At 40.7% G+C, this 17,375-nt stretch overlaps 1 pseudogene; it reads left to right on the forward strand.

Moving 5' to 3' along the window:
* The first annotated feature begins 339 nt into the window (after nucleotides 1-339).
* Nucleotides 340-1,477, forward strand: LOC134379104 (Krueppel-like factor 17; annotated as a pseudogene).
* The last annotated feature ends 15,898 nt before the right edge of the window (nucleotides 1,478-17,375 follow it).

Genomic DNA, 17,375 nt, shown 5'->3' on the forward strand with positions numbered 1-17,375 from the left:
AAACAAATATTCTAAGAGAAAAATTTTTAAGTATTTTGCTATAGATACAAACATGTAGAAAATATAAGTTTAATAAAAATTTAGAAAGTATCCCTTTATATCATTTTGGTAAAATTAAAATTGGCAATTAAATGCAATGGTTATATTTTAAATGAGTGGGAGAAGACTGTGATTTTGTCATCTGTGAAGTCAATATTAGCAAGTGACTCAGAAACAGGCAATGCAAGTGTGGTGGTGTTGGGATACCCGCCTGCAATCGCACAGTGGCTGGTCTCCCCTGGAGGGTCTGAAGTGGGTCTGGAGCACCACACAGTTCCAACGTGCAGCCAATCCCAGGCTGAGATGGAGCAGGAGGCTGAGGAGCTGAGTTAGTGGCCAGTGGCCCACCAGCCTTGCCTGGATAATGAGAAGTCAGTGTCCGTCCTGGACATATCTCCAACTTCCAAAAGCAGTGGAGTGTACACCTCTTGGAACCACTGCCCAGCAGACATTCAGCACTTTCCTCAGGGCACAGAGATGTCAAGGGCCTCCTTGGTGCCTGCTGAAGCACCCAGTCAGAATGCTAGTGAAGTTGGGGCACAATTCATTATGTTACTGCCTGAGCATGGTATGTGCTACTGCCCCCAAGCGACTCTCTCTCATTCCCAGATGATTTACTGTCAGGGAGTTTCTCCCTCCCAGCTAGGGACGATGATTTCCAAGGGGCCCCAGAGGATGCTCATAGGAGAACCCAATATTCCGGGAGTGGCCATGACCTTCAGTGGGAATCTAAGGAAGTCCCCCAATGGGCTGCCAGTCTCAACTTCTAGTGGAATCCCAATGAGGTCCCACAGCATGGCTCCAACAATTCCTTATTCTGTCCCCCCAACAGTACTTTCTAACACAGCCTCTTTAACACTTAAAATGTTATTGGCCCCAAACATGCCTTCCACCGAGGCCCAGGTTCTGCTCCCCCCTTGGGTTCAATTGTTGCCCCCCAGAAAACCCCCAAACCTTAGGTTGCCTCCAGCTGGGTCCCAATCATTGCTGGCTTTAGAATCTCAAGACTCTCATGTGAACCAGCCAGACTCTCAGGAAGACCCCTTCTTACCTGATTAGCCCATACCTGCTCCACAGAGAGCAGAGCAAAACTCCAGAGACCAAGAAAGGGCATGCAGGAGGTGATCCCCAGATTCAAAGCCCTACTGTTGCCAGTATGAGAACTGTTGAAAAACTTATACCAAGTGCTCCCACCTTGTGAATCACTAATGCAAACACACTGGGAAGGCTGTATGTGGTCTTTCTCCCATTCTGATGGGCTTGGATGACATATTCAGATACACACCAAATATCGACCACATAGTTGTGATCAGTACAGCCGACCATTCATGAGATCTCATCATCTCAGCCAACACCAAAGGACCCATCAACAGATGCCACAATCTCCAGACAGGCCAACAATGAACAGATGGATGGTACCGTGGCTCCTGGTCCTTAGGTCAATCTCCTCTTCCCCTCCTTTCGGCTTCTCTGCCCAGATCCTGCCTGCTTCTGACCAACTCATCTTTTTGGTAGGTGTAGGCTTAGATGAGACAGAAAACGATTTCGAGGCAGTGTTGAAGCTCAAATGAATCTCTGGACCCAGTCAGAGGCTCCTCAAAACCCTCAAAAACTGTCTTGGATGCCATCACCTCTTTGGGGCCACCTACTTCTGCCTGAGTTTAGTCAGATGGGAAGATGGAGCACAATAGAGATTGGTAGATTTATTAAAAAGCTCTTTATTTCATGTCACCCCGTACCCAGCTTAAAACCCTTTAGTGACTCTCCTTTGCCTGCTACATACAATTCAAGTTCTTTATCTTGGTCTTCCACAGTTTCCAGAGCCAGACTGTATATTCAAATCCTAATTTAAAACTTATTAGCCATGTGACCTTGGGAAAGGTCTTTGATCACTATGCCCTATTTCCTTTTCTGGAAAAAGAAAAACATTATTGGATTGTATTGGACATGTAATATGTACCACGTCAGATTCTCTCTAGCACTCACCAGCCCAATGCCCAGCGTTTCTGTCTCTTTCCACCACTCCCAGACTTGGATGGAATGCCCCCCACAAAGGATATGAGGTCTGGCATCCCAGCTAGCCACTAGCAACCTAGAAGTATGGGAGAGTTAATACCCGTGGGGTAAAATTTGACTGCTGGGAAATGGGAGATAGAAGAGAGCTAGGCAGACAAATCCCTCCATTTTCCCTCCCTTTCATGAATTGCTGCAAGGCACCATTTCTCCAAAACAGTGCAGCTTATGGGGAGTCCTCCCAAGTAGCTGGTGGATACCGCTGTGACTCTTCATGCTTGACATGAAGCAGTGCCCAGCCTGGGGATGTATCACCTTGCAGTACCACACTTGCACCTGAGTTTGCACCTTCCAAATAAAACATCAGTATTTAATTCTTATTTTTGGCTGTTTTCTAGGTGACCTGCGGGTGGAGGGAGAGAATGACATTAGACTGGGGCATCCAAGGATGCCCCACACCACTGCCCCACACTTAGCCCAGGTACCTGGACTACCAAGTACCAGATATTAAGAGGCCTATCCTGCCCTGCTCTCCCCTGGGGTTGAGGGGATGATGACTATCCTGGTAACTCAGCCAGGTAGTTTAGAACCTCATTTCTGGACGCAGCAGGACAATTTACTGGCCAGCAAGCTAACAGTGAGAAAGGAACTTGGCCAAGCTATCAAGTGGCAAAGCTGGGATCTCAACCAGCATGTGTCTGCTTCAGAGGTGGGTTACTTCCCTAAGAGATGGTGCCTTCTATAGCTGTTGCCTGAGCTCAGTCAAGCACTGCCAGGTGATGGCCACAGAGAGATCCATCGGGTCTGGTTCTTGTGCTGAAAGGACCAACTTGGTCTAGGGGCTGAGAGGTCCACCTAGGCACAGTGGCTATGGGAAAGAGGAGCCTCTAAAGGGGAAGGCCAGAAAGGCTTCCTGGAGGAGGTGACCCTTGAGCCCAGTAAAAGAGTGGAACAACAGTTAATGCTTAAATGTTGAAATAAACTCAACAGGTGAATGAATGGGCTTTGAAGAGTATTCCTGGACCTGGTGCCTGCTCAGGGGAGTCATTCTGCAAGCTTCCTTTCATCTGACAAATGATTTTTGAGACCACAATATAGAGGGCACCAAGGTTATGGGGACCCATGGTGAGGAGCATGGAGACAACTAAAGGATGTGTCCAGGAAGAAAGACTTCTCAAGGAGGTGCCCAAGTCTGTCCAGTTCCTGGACATATCCCCTTGGTCATGCCCTGTGCTGGGCACTAAGGATTCAGAGGTGCATGAAGGCACCCTGCCTCTGTTATGGAGCAGAAAGATCACAGACAAAAATTCTGAGTGTGCTCAGGGCTGCCAAGGAGAGGAGCCAGACTTCTGCAGGCTCAAACTTATTCTGGGCCTGTGGGGAAGTCCCACAGCCTTGGCTGTGCCTGCCCCTGACCTCAACTTTTACTCCAAGCCCATTGTGCATAGCCATCTTGGTCTGCTGCTAGTGGCCCCAGAGTAGCTGGGGTGGGCATTTTCCTGCTCTCCACCCAAACTCCAAGTGCAGGGAGTGGATAGGGTTAAACAATAGGGGCAGGATTGGGGATCACTTATGACCCAGTCACTGGCCCCCACAATTTTGGTCTTGGGTACCCAAAGTCTTTCATTCCCATCCAGGCATCAGTTTCCTCCCATGGAACAGGCCAACTTGGGATCAATCGGCCAGGGCTGGTCTCCATCTCCCACCCCACATGACTCACACACAGTCCTGTGGGTAGGGTAAGGAGGCCAGATTGCTTGTTGTTGGGATGAGAGATGGAAGATCTGGTTGGTGACCTGTCACTTGAACTGAGGAATGGACGTGGAAAAGAACTAGAGTAGGCAGGGGTGTGCAATGTACACTATAATCATGTGCAAAACAGGCCCTGCCCTTGTAGAGGTCACAGTTTAGTGGAGAAGGGATGTTATTAGAAATGTACAAAGTGCTGCAAGAACAAATATCAGACTTATGTAATAGACAAGGGGGTTTAGGAAGGCATTTCTTGGGAAGTGTGCTTTCAGCTCAGAGTTAAGGGTAAGTGGGAGTTAGGCAGATAAAGGAGGCGAGGTGGTGATGGGAAGAGAAATAAATCTATTCTTTATCCAGAGATTATCCCGTGCTAGGCAGCAGCTAAGCCTTTCCCAGTATTACCCAAGGTAGGATAATGGGTGGGTAAAACACCCTAGATTCTCAAGACTAGTAGATTTTGAGCCCTGCCTCTGCCATTTCTAGCCAATTCTGTGCCCTTGGGCAATCTACTTGTCTCTCTTTTCCTTCTTATTTAGGTTGAAGAGAGACAGGATTAATCACATTTTAAAACATTTTCTTTGGCAGCTGTGTAGAGATCAAATTAGAGAGGAGGTTTAAGGGAGAGGAAGAGATTTCAATGTTCCAGGTGATAGTCAGGGTGGCTTGGACAAGGATGTGCCAGTGGAGATAGAAGTAGAAGGTGATTATTAATTGGATTTGGTTGGTGAGGGAGTAGTCTCCCAGGTTGTGTGTGTTATAAGCAACGCAGAAGAATGGATGGACTTCATTAATTTTTTATTGGGTTATCTATCATACATGCGAAAATATTTTGTATATATACAATTTAAAGAATATTGATAAAAATAAGTACTTATTTACCCCTTAGGTCACTTGAGAAAAAGAACTCACTAATACATTTGAAGCCTTTGAATCCCCCTTCCCTCTCCTCAGAGGGAACCATTATCCTGAATTTTGGTTAATTTTGCTTTTGCTATTCTTCATTGTTTTTAACATATATGTATCTATTCCTAAACAATATAGTGATTGGTTTTGTATTGCTTTGAGCTTTATGTTTATTCTGTTTGGGGTTCATTGAATTTCTTCAAATTGAAGGTTTATGGTCTTAATAAAATTTGGAAAAATTAAAAAAGAAAAGAAATAGGCAATGCATTCTGTCAACGAGATGAACTGATCTGAAACGTCACACAGTAGAGGGCTGAAGAGACTGACTGGAATGAGCTCATGAAGCTTGGGGTAGGCACTGAGTTCTTGTAGGAAACAGAGGATTACAGATCCATGCTCAAATATGAATTCGTTCTCTGGCAAATAGCCATCCTTGCAAAAACTGAAAACAAATTTTAAAGCAGTAAATTAAGCAATAGAAAAAATTAGCAGAAATATTTAGCCATGTATTATGGGCTGCAGCTGATGGGAGGAAGGAACCACCCAGAGGTTGGGGGAATCTCTGTGAGAAAACTCGTGCACACTCTGCCCCATGGGAAACGTTTGTAGTGCTAGGGGGAGAGGCTGACCCACCATGGGAGCATTGAGGTATAGCATAGGCAGCCAATATGCCTTCTGATTGGTATTGGTACCAGAAAGTGGAGACAGGTCAGCGTGATAGAACTGTAGGGAGTATACAGTTCATGGAAAAGACTCAGTCCCAGGCCAGTATTTTCATACAGCACAGTTGAGTCTGTGGTGACCTCACAAGACCTGGAAGTGACCAAAAGGCTGACAATTAAAATCTAATACACACAAAAAGCATTCCCCAGTTTGAGAAATGGAATCAAAACAACAATTTGGCTCAAGCATAGGCCTCAAGTCCCAGTCCCCACAGGACTAGAACTCAGGAATTCAGTCCCACAATTTAGGAGTTAACCACAGGATAGCAAATTAGTTTCAGAGCAAAGTTTAAGTGGTGGTGGTAGCTATAGTTCCAGAGCAAAGTTTAAGTGGTGGTGGTAGCTATTAATCCACCTCAGAAAAGAAAAAAAAAAAAAAAAAAAAAAAAACCAAAGACAAAGCTCTGGTATTAACCAGTAAAGGTCTAACACCACCAAAGAACACCTGTAAAACCTGGAAGAAGTAGCTGTCTCTTCAAATGCCCAGGCATCAATGTAATGACACAAAGATTTTTAAAAAATAGAGAAATATGACACCACCAAAGGAAACAAACAAAGCACCAGCAATGGACCCAGAAGAACATTAGATTTATCAAATGTCTGGCAGAGAATTTAGAATAACCCTTTTAAGGATGTTCAGGGAGTCACAAGAATATACAAATAGAAAATTAAATAATATCTAGAAAACAACTTAAAAGCAGAACAAGAAACTTGACAGAGAAATAGAACCAATTAAAAAAAAGAAATTCTAGAAAAAGGATACATTATCTGAACTGAAAACCTTGATAGAATTGAAAAACTAATTTGAAAGACTTGACAACTTGGATAGAAAGCTCCAACAGCAAACTTGATCAAACAGGAAAGAATCAGTGAGCTCAAAGATGGACCATACTAAATTATCCAATCAGAGGAGCAAAAGGAAAAAGGATAAGAAAAAAAAAAAAAAAAAGCAGAAATGCAGCAATTATGGGACTCCCTCACACAAAATAACCTCTTCATAATTGACATAAACAAAGGAAACAAAAAGGAAGAGAATTGGAAAGCATATTCGAGGAAATAATGACTGAAAATTTACCAAGTATAGAGAAAAATGACAGCATTCAGGTACTGAAAACTCAGAGGTCATTCATCAAATTCAATTGAAAGAGGAACATCCCAAGGCACATGATAGTCAAATTATTAAAAACCAAAGACAAAGAAAGAATACTGAAAGCAGTGAGAGAAAAGAAACACATAACATTCAATGGAGGCCCAATATGTCTCTCAGTGGATTTCTCAATAGAAACCATATAAGCCAGATAACACTGGGATGATATATTCAAAGTCCTGAATAGAAGAGACTACCAGCCAAGAATTATTTTATTCACTTTATTTTATATTTTTAAGTGTGTTTATTAATATTATTTTTTACATTCTATGATGTTGTTGTGGAGCAGTTGGGGTGAGGGGGGAAAGGAAGGGGAAGAAAGTAGGGTAGGAGAAGGAGGCAGGAGGAGGGGTGGGATTGAGGCCTGTGGCACCCCCCTCATTCCTGCAGGGGAGACCAGGGGGCTTCCAGCAGTGGCTTGGTCATTTCTGGGCTGGGGGAAGATGTCAGAAGGATGTGGCTGAAGCCCCAGACCCCCACTGCCCCGGCTCGGGAGGGCTTGGGGCACTTCCTATGGCAGCTCGGTGGGGTGGTTGTCCCTGGGCTGGTTGTGGGTGTTGGGAGGCTGTGGCAGAGGCCCTTGGACTCCCACCCTTGGGACTGTTTGTGGGTGTTGGGGGACATGGCTGAAGCCCCCAGCCCTCCCCACTCCCTGGCTTAGTAGTCTGGGGGCTTCCAGTCCTCCTAGGTTTTAGAGATGTTCTTTGGTGATGTGAGACCTTTACTAGTTAATATCAAACTTTGTCTCTGGTCTGTGGGTATTTTTTTTCTTACAGTTCTGTGTTGGATTATTTGCTGTTCTCACCATTTGAAACTCTGCACTGGAACTAATTTGTTGTCCTTTGTTTACTTCTAAAATGGGGGAACTTCCTGGGGGACCAGCACTTGAGCCCTGTAGTTGAGCTCAACTGTTGCTTTGCTGATTATTCCCTAGGGAAGGCTTTTTGTACAGCTCAGGTCGTAACGGTTGACTTTATAGGTACTTCTGGGTCTTAGGAAATCCGGTGCACCTGGGTTTTGTAGAAACTCTGGTCTGGGCCTGAGTCTTTTCAGCAAACTGCTCCTCCTGCAGTTCTATATTCCTGACCAGTCTCCACTGAGTGGCCCTGCACTGATGGCGGGGGGCAGATCAGCTGTCCTTTCTGTGTCCTGGTGTTCTCCTAGTGAGCCCATCTCCCTTATTGCACATGCTCTAAACACTTCCCATGGAACAGGCCATGGGCCAGTCCCTTGTAATGACTCACTGGCCTCTGAGTGGCTCCTTTTTTTCAGTTGTTGTGGCTCTTCAGTCCTATGTGGGTCCATGGGAACTGTATTAGGGGTCTTGCTGTCCTGGGGGCCGCCATGGCCCTCTTTTCCCCTGCCACCTCTAAGCAACTTCATCCAATGTACACAGCAGTGGTTTTTGCCAGCTCCTGCTCTGTGCTCTTACCAGCTCCAGCCTTGAAGTGGCCGGGGCTCAAAAATGGTTGGAGTGTTTCTTTCTTTCTCTCATCGTGGCTTCTCCTACCTTCATGAACTCCGTAGGTCTCTCCTCCTCTTCCCTGATCTCTAGTGGCCTCAGCTTGGCTGTCATTGCTTTTTAATAGCTGTAAATTGGTTGATTTGTGAGAGAGAGTGATGCTGGGGACCATCTATTCTGCCATCTTGAGTGGAAGCTGTCAGCCAAGAATTCTGTATCAGAGAAAACTAAACTTCAAATATGAAGGTGAAATAAAGTCTTACCCAGATAAACAAAAGCTAAAGGAATTCATCAACACTACATCTGCCTTACGAGAAATACTAAAGGGAACTCTTTAATCTAAATAAAGATGACATTCTGAATAAACAGTACCAAGAAGACATTTGAAAGTACATAACTCATTAGTAAAGTGATTACATAGATAAACTCAAAATACTTCAATGTTGTAATGGTAGTGAATAATCCACTCATATCCGTTGTATGAAGACTAAATGACAAATCTAACAAGGCAATGACAAATACAACTGTTGTATAAGAGGCCGTCAATATAGTTTTTAAAATTTTTATCGAATTGAAATTGATTATACATATTTTGGGAGTTGAACGTTGAGATATGTTGATCAAATCAATATTGCTAGCATATATATTGTTACAAATCATACTTATTCTTTATGCCCCTTGTCCAATCTCACCCCCTTCCCCTTCTAATTACCCTAGATTTCTTCTCTTCTTCTGAAAGAATAATGGTTACTCTGTTGATTTGTAGCCTAAATGATCTGTCCAATGCTGAGAGGTGTGATCAGGTCCCCCAATATTATCGTAGAGCAGATGCTTCTTCTGTCACTCTGGAATAGGCTTTGTGGAGAGAGACATCCTCTTCTTTTCTTTATCTCTGCTGGTGACTATCCTTGCATTGATTCACTCCAGTGGCTGGTGGACCATCTGCGTGGTGGTTGTGGCATCTAGCCGCTTTTGCACAGCCATGCTTATTGTGGTGGCTGTGGTGGGCCACCCATATGGAGGTGATATTTTTGGGATGCTCCTTGGTGCTGGCAGTGTGCCTGGTTGTGCAGGGGGTCCAGTCCCTGGCTCCATCCCTTGAGTCCCTGGCCAGGCCCCAAGGTGCTGGCATGGTGTGCCTGGTTGAGGGGAGAGGGGGTCTGGTCCCTGGATCCATGCCTCAGGTCCCCAGGTGGGCCCTGAGGCACTGGCATGGTGTGCCTGTTTGTGGGAGGGGGGTCTCGTCCTTGGCTCCATACCTCAGGATCCTGGGCAGGCCCTGAGGCACTGGCATAGTGTCCCTGATTGTGGGCCAGTGCCTGTTTGTGGGAAGGGGGGTCTGGTCCCTGGCTCTATGCCTCGGGTTCCCTGGCAGGACCTGAGGTGCTGGCACAGTGTGCCTGGTTGAGGGGAGGGAGCTCTGGTCCCTGGATCCATGCCTTGGGTCCCTGAGCAGGCCCCAGGCACTGGCACAATGTGCCTGTTTGTGGGAGGAGTGTCCGGTCCCCAGTTCCATGCCTTGGGTCCCCTGGTGGGCCCTGAGATGCTGATGCACTGTGCCAGGTTGAGGGGAGGACTGTGTGGTCCCTGGATCCAAGCCCTGGGTCCCTGGGCAGGCCTTGAGTCCCTGGCACAGTGTGCCTGGTTGTGGGCCAGCACCTGGTTGAGGGGAGGGGAGTCAGCTCCATGCCTCAGTGCCCCTGGTGGGCACCGAGGCACTAGTGTGGTGTTCCTGGTTGAAGGGATGGGGGTCTGGTCCCCAGCTCCATCCCTTGGGTCCCCAGGCAGGCCCTGAGGTGCTGGCAGTGTGCCTAGTTGTGGGAGGGGGAGAGACAGTCAATATTATAAGATAACTTGAAACAAAAAATTGTCAAAAAGTGAGGGAGAATGACATCAAAATGTAGAGTTAGTTTTGTTTTTTTTTCTTTTTTCTTAGATAGCAAGGTTAAGTTGTTATCAGTTTAAAATAATCTGCTAGAACTATAACATTTTCTGTAAGCCTCATGATAAGCATAACACAAAAACTTATGAGAGTTATATCACAAATAAATGTTAAGAAATCAAAATATATTGCTAAAGAAAACCAATCAACCACAAAGAAAGACAGCAAGACCAAGAAAAGATCCACAAAAAAACCAGGAAAAAAGTCACAAAATGGCAGTAACAACTCCCTATATATCAACAATAACTCTAAATGTAAGTGGATTACATTCCTCAATTAAAAGACACAGAGTGACTGAATTATAAAATAAGAGCTAACAATGTGCTGACTACAAGTAATTCAGTTCATCAATAAAGACACACATCAACTGACAATGAAGGGAAGGAAAAAGTTATTTCATGCAAATGGAAACCAAAAAGGAGGAGTAGTAGATATACTCATATCAGATTAAATAAACTTCAAGCCAAGGAATGTAAAAAAAATAAATAAATAAAGGAAGGTCATTACATATTGATAAAGGGATCAATTCAACAAGATGATATAGCAATTCTAAATATATATGCACTCAACACCAGAGCACTGAGAATATAAAGCATTTATTATTAGACCTAATGGGAGAGATAGATGCCAGCACAATAAAAGTTGGGCGCTTTAATACCCTACTTTCAGCAAAGGACCGATCATCCAGACAGAAAACTAACCAAAAAAACCCCATCAGAATTAATGTCTACTCTAGGCCAATTGTGTCTAACAGACATTTATAGAACATTTAATCCAACAGTTGCAGAATACACATTCTTCTCAGCAGCACATGGAACATTCTCTAGAATAGACCATATGTTATGTTACAAAATGAGTCTCAATAAATTTAATAAAATTAAAATTATATCAACTATGTTTTCTGGCCACAAAGAAATAAAAGTGGAAATAAACAACAAAAGAGAGGCTGAAAACTGTACAAATTTATGGATATCAAACTACATGTCCTCAAACAACAGAATGGGTCTAAACAGAAATAAAAAAGAAAATTAAAAATTTCTGGAAACAAATGAAAATGAAAATACAACATGCCAGAACATATGCGATACAGTGAAAGCAGTTCTAAGAGGAAAATTTATAGCAATAAATGCCTATGTCAAAAGGAAAAAAGAAAGAAGGACTTCAAATAAACATCCTAACGGTACACCTCAAGGAACTAACTATTAAGACGATAACAAACCAAACCTAAAATGAGTAGAAAGAAAGAAATAACAAAGGTCAGAGCAGAAATAAATGAATTAGAGATTAAAAAAAATACAGAAGATAGATGAAGCAAAGAGTTAGTTTTTCGAAAAGATAAAAAAATTGATAAACCTTTAGTGAGACTAATAAGGAAAAAAGAGAGAAGAATCAAATGAATAAAGCCAGAAATAAAAATGTAGACATTACAAGTGATACCACAGAAATACAAAGGATCATGAGAGACTACTATGAATAACCCTATACAAACAAACTGTAGATCCTGGAAGAAACAGAAAAATTTCTGAACACATACAACTTACCTAGGTTAAATCAGAAAGATCTAGAAAATCTAAGCAGAGCAATAATAAATAATGAGATTGAAGCAGTAATAAAAAGTATCCCAACAAAGAAAACCCCAGGACTTGATAGCTTCACTACCAAATTCTATCAAACATTTAAGGAAGAACTAGTACCAATTCTTCTCAAAGTCTTCCAAAAAATTGAAGAGGAGAAAATACTTCCAAACTCATTTTATGAGGTCAGCATTACTCTCATACAAAACTGGAAAAAGACACAGCAACAACAACAAAAAAAGAAAACTACCGACCAGTATTTCTGATGAACACAGATGCAAAAGTCCTCAACAAAATATTAGCAAACTTAATCCAACAACACATTAAAAATATCATTCACCATGATCAGCTGGTATTCATCCCAGGGATGCAGAGATGGTTCAACATATGCAAGTTGATAAACATGATGCATAACATCAACAGAATGAAGGGAAAAAAAGTGATCATTTTAATACATACAAAAAAAGCATTTGATAAAATCAAACACTCCTTCATGATAAAAACACTGAACAAATTACATATGAAAAAAATATACCTCAAAACAATAAAGGCCATAAACAACAAACTCACAGCTGATATCATGTTGAATTGACTAAAATTGGAGACTTTTTTTCTAAAATCTGAAAAGATTTTAAGATCTTTTAAAAAGATTTCTAAAATATGAAAGGATGCACTCTTTCTCTACTCATTCAGAATAGGCATTTCATTTCTTGCTTTTCTTTTTTTTTTCATTTCATATACACAATGGAATACTATTCTGGTATTAAAAAACCGAAATCCTATCATTTGCAGCAATGTGGATCAAACTAGAAACCATCATGTAAAGTGAAATATTCCGGGCACAGAAAGACAAATACATCATAATATCACTCATATGAGAAATCTAAAACCAAAAAAACCCCCAAAATATAAAAAAAGTGTTTCTAATAGAATTAGAGAGTAGAATAATGGTTAGTAGAGGCTGGAAGGGTAGGGAGGATGGGGAGAGGAGAAGTGGTGGATGAACGGGTCTATAGCTATGCTGTCTACACTAAGTGAATTATTGTGCCGTGCACGCGTGTAATGAAACAATACACTGAATCACCAAAATACGTACAAGCAATTTTTTTAAAAAAGCAGTAATTAGACTATGAAAATAGCTATTGTTTTTATTTAGATACTAACAAAAAATTTAAAAATACAGAAAATTGGAAATGTGTTTACAATATTTTTTTTTTTCAAGAAGTAAAACTTTACTTCAATTGATACCCAGGATAGCTAGTCTTATAATTCTGGAAAATATTTTTCTAAATATTCTCTCTCTCCCACTCTTGCTCTTGCTCTTTCTTTCCTCCCTTCCCTCCTACTTTTTATTTACATGAGACCATATTAAATTTGCTGCACTATAAACTGTAATATTTTTCTAATCTATTTATTGCTTCTATTAGCTGGTAGGGTTGATTTAAGACTAGGAAATAATTGTTCAATAATCAATAGGAAGCTGATTATTTTAATAAAACAATGCTTTTATAACAATTTTATATGTTTACCATTTCAGTTATCATTATTCTATTCCTTAAGAAATTTGTATCAATTCCACCTATCGGGCTACCTGATAAACTAGGTTTAAATCATGTGGATTCATTATTCCACATTACAGGAATTCTGAAGGTAAATGTTTCCAGGGTTTGTTAATCCAGAAGCTTCTTGGTTAGCTTCTTTGAAAAGTCCCTTAGGTTGACTCTATGATCCTAAGATAGCTCTGTCTCCAATTTTTACATCCACAGGGACTAACATACAAAAGGCAAGATGAAAGCATGTTTTCTCCTACACCTTGCTCTTTTTATTAGGGAACAAGTCCTCACCTATAAGCCATTAAGGAGAGTTCTCTTGAAATCAAGTACCTGTGCCCTAGCTGCAAGAGGCCGGTAAAGTGAGAGGCCTGCACTTTCAGTGTCTGCCATGGAAAGGATTCTTTCAGCAAGGGACAAGGGGAAGGAGCAGGTGGTGGTGATCAGCAGGTTCTGCTACAAGCCTTAAATCAATGTAAAGTTTCTAGTTAAAATCACAATATAGCCACATTTCTCTTTACTGTACAGCATTTTACTAATTGGAATCTTTATCTTGATTTTGAATTCTCTGATACAACTTGCATGAGTATGAGCACGTGCTTAATTCATTTGAGCCATGCAGAGTAATTTTCAACATAGATACAGCTGTAACTGCCATACGGTTTTAGTTTGTATCAGTGATTTTGAATATAGAGAGAAAGCAGAACATAGGATAAGAAACTGGGATATATTATTAAGATACCAAGTGCACTCTTTTTCTAAAATCAGCTGGTGATTTATTATTTCAACATGAAAGTGAATGTCAGTTTGGGAACTTGCATTTATAATCTAAAAATTCTGCAGTGTCTTCTGTTTCAGGAATGCCTATTTTATTTGTTAATATTGTTTTTGTATATAGTTTCCATCATACAAATTATACCTGGAAATGATATTGGACCTTTTATTTTGTTTCCTTTTTTATGTTATTTCTTGAATATATATGCCCATGTTCCTAGAGTGGTACACAGTAACAACTCGTTAAATAAAAAAGCAGTTGTAGGTAATATTTATTGAATCCTTACTGTGCACTAGGAAGTAAACTAAAAGCTTTGTGTGTAAACTTTCCTCTGAATTTTGTCACAACAAACATATGTGGTAGGAGCTATATTTCCACTTTATTGATGAGGAATCTAAGTGATTATGTCATCTGATGAATCTTACATGGACACAAGTGTTCAAGCCAAGTTGTCCTGTTGGAACCCAAGCAATCCAAGTTGGGACTCCATGGTCTCAGCCACTGCCTTATGCCCCTTACAGCTTTAGTGAAGAACTGGCTAGGCACAACCACAGATACAAATCCATGAATCACCACATTAAATCACAGCCTGTGGACAATGTTATACATTTTAAAAATTTCACATTGGACATGGTTCAAGGGAAATTTACATAATGTGGGTCACAGATAATGTGTAAATTATAATGATGATGTAAAATTGGAAATATAATTACTCATTAGCTAACCTTACTTGCCAGAATTAAGAGAATCCCCAGAGAGATAGCTTTATTTGGATAGGATTTATGATTTTTGCCTGAACTTTGGTAGTATCATTTTTTCTAACTTCCTTTGTATTACCAATAATGCTGCTCACTGGGAACTCTACTAAGACCCTCCTCCTGTTCAGAAAGATGAGTTCCTTTGATCATTTTGTATACAGTTGGGAACAATGATATTTCACTATTCTTAAAAGCAGAAGAGCTGGATTCAGCTTGTCTTTTAACACAAACATCACTGTAAACCAACCTGTTAGGCAGACAATAGAAACTCCCTACATCCTCAAAGCAGGTCTCTCACAAGCAGGCATAAACTGAAGTTTTTTCTTAAGTGGCTTGAGAACACCACTGAGGCCTTTCTTTCAAACCTCTTTGAACTAAAAGTGTCCACAACTATTTGTGACACATTGTTGTGAAACGGGAGAGGACACCCCATGCCCACTAATGACCTGAAGCCACAGACCCAGGTGAAGGGTGGAGAGTGGTCTCCTTGAAGCTCATGCTGGTGACAACTATTGCCTCTCACAAAGCAATACAACTCAGAAGGGCATCCAAGCTCAGGGGAAAACCAAATTCAGAGGCAGTGCTGAGAGCAGAACAATGATACCCTGCCCAGAACCTCTGGGAGGTACAAGACCAGAATTGCCCCACACAGACATGACTGTTGTGAAGAAAAAGGTTTAATCCTAGAACATTTTCATGGCAATCACCACAGAGGTAAGCGTCCCCCACTACCATAACCTGGTGTGCAAATAAAGGGTTGATTTTAGGACTAAATTATCTGTCATGGATTTTTGGTTTTATTTTATTCCTTTTTATTTTTTATATTTTAAAATTTGAACCTGTAAAATCAAGAACCATATTCTGAGGCAATTAAGGAGACAATACCTTCTGAGTCCCAGAATGATCCATTAGTAAGGTAAATTCTAACTTGATTCCCAAATTAATGAAAATATGTATGTACACATATAATATAGAATTATAAACTTATTTTTTGGTGTCTTAGATCAATTTTATACAATCTTAAAAATCTTATCCACTGGATCCTAATGTTCTTCACTATTATTAGTGTATTTTTATGGTCTGAATTGTGTCACCCAAAGTTGATATGTTGAATTATGTCACCCCAAAGTGACAGTATTTAAATACAGGAGCCTTAAAGAGGTAATTAAAGTTAAATGAGCTCATAAGGGTGGAATCCTAATCCAAAATGACTGGTGTCCTTACAAGAAGAAAAAGAGACACCAGGGATGTGTGTGCACCGAGAAAAAGCCATATGAGAACACAAAGAGAAGAAAGCCGCCTGAAAGTCAAGGAGAGAGGTCTTAAGAAACCAAATCTGCTGATACCTTAATCTTGGAATTCTAGCCTCCAGAACTGTGAGAAACAATGTCTATTGTTTAATCCGCTCACCTGTGGTATTTTGTTATGGCAGCCCTAGCAGACTAGCACAGGTATCATTACATCTAGACACAATAGGTTTTACTTTAAGCTGACAGCTATACTCTTTACATTTTACACGTGAGCTCTTTAAGAGAAAACATCAGTACCACAATAGAGCATAAAATGAGAAGAACCTTGAATGTCATCTACTCCAACAATTTTGTTTTACTTATGAGTAAACTATGGCACAGAGATTAAACATTCCCAAAGTCATACAATTAATTAGTGGCTGAGCTGGGACCAGACCACGTCTGTCCTGATTCACACACAGCCAGCAACAGAACAAGTTGCCTATTGTTCTTTGGAACAATAATCTTCAATGATAAGAGAAAAGAGGCTAATCATTTCATAATTATTCATGCATTGCAGTATTTTATGGTCATTTGTTGTTACAGGTTTTCTAGAGACACATAGTTAATGGTCCCTGAAATCCATGTAATGTTGTTTCCTTTTAGAAAATTATGTGATTTGTTTCATACCTTTACATAAGTTATGAAGGCTTTTACAATAACCCTGGAAGGACTCCCTTTTAATCTTTGAAAGTCATAATCTCATAGAATTGATTTGATTTTCTTTTAAACTGGCACTTCCAAGTGGCAGTATTTTTTCAATAAAATTTCTTGTCATTTAAAGTAGACCATTGATTCTGTGTCATCAAGTGATAATGTAGGAAATAATTAGTCCTTTTGAAATTTGTTTGCCTTTTAATAAAAAAAAAATTATACATGTTAGATATGCCTATCAAAAAAAGATGATGTATCAATGCATGAAATTCACTGTATCTTTATAAATATTTTCTTAGCAAGCAGAAGAGTCTATTAATCTAGAACCAATTGCAAAGAAACTGTTCACGTCCATGGGGCCACTGGAATAACATCCTAAATGTATCTCAAGACTTATGAAAATGAAAAATGGTCAGTTTTATTCCTATTAGCCTGTCTTATTTTCTTAAATTACTCATATCCTTTATTGTACCCATCGATCAAGTCTTGCCTACAGTTACAAAGTGAAAATAAGAAAGCACTGAGGCAAAATGGGAAGAAAATAGTAAACTATGCCAGCCCTTTATCATCTTATCTGAGGCTGTAAGTGTGAAGGAGTTATACATCTCTTAAAATAACCCTTCTTCAATTCAAGTGCAGCTGCTGGGGAAAATCTGTTAAACAGTAGTCATCTGATTCACAGCCTTGAATATAAAAAGGAAAATCTTTATGAAAGAGCTAATTGATCCATTTCACATATGTGTGCATGAGGGCTGAACATAATACGGGAAATAAATCCACTCCTGGACATTAACATCC

The sequence above is a fragment of the Cynocephalus volans genome, chromosome 5, assembly GCF_027409185.1.
Source record: "Cynocephalus volans isolate mCynVol1 chromosome 5, mCynVol1.pri, whole genome shotgun sequence".
Taxonomy (NCBI): Eukaryota; Metazoa; Chordata; class Mammalia; order Dermoptera; family Cynocephalidae; genus Cynocephalus; species Cynocephalus volans.